The sequence below is a fragment of the Apium graveolens genome, chromosome 6 (assembly GCF_009905375.1).
Source record: "Apium graveolens cultivar Ventura chromosome 6, ASM990537v1, whole genome shotgun sequence".
Lineage (NCBI taxonomy): Eukaryota > Viridiplantae > Streptophyta > Magnoliopsida > Apiales > Apiaceae > Apium > Apium graveolens.
Window position 1 is genome coordinate 127,577,912 of NC_133652.1, and position 2,395 is coordinate 127,580,306.

Below are 2,395 nucleotides of genomic sequence, written 5' to 3' on the forward strand. Positions count from 1 at the left end.
GAAGATTGACTGGAACCTCCATGAGATTGTTGTTGCATTCCCTGTGGCTGAAATTGCTGCCTTGGTGCATACTGTTGCTGAAAACCAGGAAGATTGAAAGGCTTATTTCCAAACTGCTGGTAAGGCTGTTGCATTGCATTTTGATTGTTGTTCTATTTAAGTTAGGATGATTTCGGTTGTTAGGATGATAAGTAGCAGGAACATCTTGTTGCGACCTCTGAAAGTTGCTCACGAACTGAGTTGATTCATTAGAGATAGCATATTGCTCGGTCGCATACGATCCTGCACAAAGCTCACAAACACTCATTATCGGTTGAACACCATAGTTGGTCAGAGAATCGACCTTTATAGTTAATGCCTTTAACTGAGCAGCGATAGCTGTAACTGTATCCCCCTCAAGAACTCCTGCTACCTTGCCTTGTGGTAGCCTCTGAGTTGGATTCTGATATTCATTCACAGCCATCATCTCAATCAGCTCATAAGCTTCCTCATAGCTTTTAGCCCATAAAGCTCTTCCCGATGTTGCATTGAGTATAGGTCTTGACTGTGCTCCCAAACTATTATAAATGCAATTGATCACCATCCAGTTAGGCATTCCATGATGAGGATACTTTCTAAGCATCTCCTTGTAGCGCTCCCAAGCTTCACATAAAGATTCACCCGATTGTTGTGTGAACTGAGTAAGTGCATTCCTGAATGCAGCTGTCTTTACTATAGGGAAGAATTTAGTGAGAAACTTTTGAGCAAGATCTTCCCAAGTAGTAATAGAACCAGCTGGTAAAGAGTGCAACCAGCTCTTAGCTTTATCCCTCAGAGAGAATGGGAAAAGTCTCAATTTCACAGCATCTTCAGAAACATTATTGAACTTGAAGGTGTCGTAGATCTCGATGAAATCCCTAATGTGTATATTGGGATCTTCCGTTGGAGAACCCCCAAACTAGACTGAGTTCTGTACCATCTGAATCGTGCTAGGCTTGATCTCAAAGGTATTAGCTGCGATTGCTAGCCTAACAATGCTAGATTGAATGTCATTGATTTTGGGTTTAGAATAATCCATCAACGCTTTCGTTGTTGCTGCTGGTTCTCCCATTACAATGATCGCTTCTTCTTTAACTTTCTCAACTTCTTCAAAAACTTCTTTTACTTCGTCCAGTGTTTCCTTACGAGATTGAGAACGTGTTCGCATACACGCTCTCTAGCATACCTGAAACACAACAAAGTAAACTTATAAGTAAAATAATCCGAGTCAGTGAACTTTAATGACCACTGATGTCAAGCACATAAACTAAACATTAACACCGAGTCCCCGACAGCGATGGAAAAAACTTGTTCGCACTAAAACACACGTGAAAATACAAGCAAGCGTACGTGATCACAAGTAGTATAAGATATAAGTTGAGTTCATTCCCACAAAGACTGGTTCAGGTTAAATTCAGATTATGCAATTATGCAACAATGTATGATTATCGTTCACAGCTAAGACAAGTAAAAATTTGAGTTGATTAACTACCTAAGAGATTAGACTAGCATGCATTAACTAAGAGATTAAAAGTGAATTACTTATATGAGAATAAAACATGGGATTGTAACTTCATTAAATACTTCATTCAAAGTTTATGTCTTTATCAATAGTATGCGATGGTGATGATAACTAATCAGATAACACGAAATTAGTATACGCTATCTTTCAATATACGTATACCCAACTACTAGGCATCCAAAATCAAGATAGAAGCTGGATATACACCAATTATGCTTAGACCTTATATGTCTATAGAATTTGAAAACATAACGGTTGAAGAGCAGGTTATCTGTTATGATTACATAGGGTGTATAAGATGGTTAAAATTACACTAAGAATTATGCATGTCAATTCATACATAAACCTATGTTAGCATGGCAAGTTCTAAACCTCTATATTCACTGTCGCTTCAATAGAGATTAATAAACAATCTTAGATGTTAGCTACACATCAAAGGTGAATAAGCACAACCAAACTAGAAAATCATAAATCACCACACACTAAAGATTTAGAACAATCAACTATTGAAATCCATAATTAAATCCACTAGAACCCCATGACAACGATAAGTTCTTAATCGAACGCATCGTCACCATGGGTTCCAATGAAAACATGATAGTAATTAAGTTCAAAATACTATGAGATAATATAGAAGTAATAAGGTTTAGAACGAAACAAAAACAAGCATCCAAAGTATCGACTAAATTAAAGAATACACAAGAATAAACTAGGTCTTCTTCTTCGTAGCCGTCTTGTGCTCTCTAGGTCTTTGTTATGCTCTCCTTGGCTTCCTTCTTGTTAAAAACATCTTTTTATCCTTATATATAGGCTCCTGGATGATTTGGACGCTTCAATTCTTCAAATCAGAATAGA

General features: G+C 37.2%; 1 non-coding gene across 1 annotated transcript; it reads left to right on the top strand.

The window, feature by feature from the left end:
* The first annotated feature begins 593 nt into the window (after nt 1–593).
* LOC141670028 (small nucleolar RNA R71) lies at nt 594–700 on the top strand. Its single transcript, XR_012554279.1, has one exon. It is a non-coding gene; the product is annotated as a small nucleolar RNA R71 (small nucleolar RNA).
* Nucleotides 701–2,395: the final 1,695 nt, after the last annotated feature.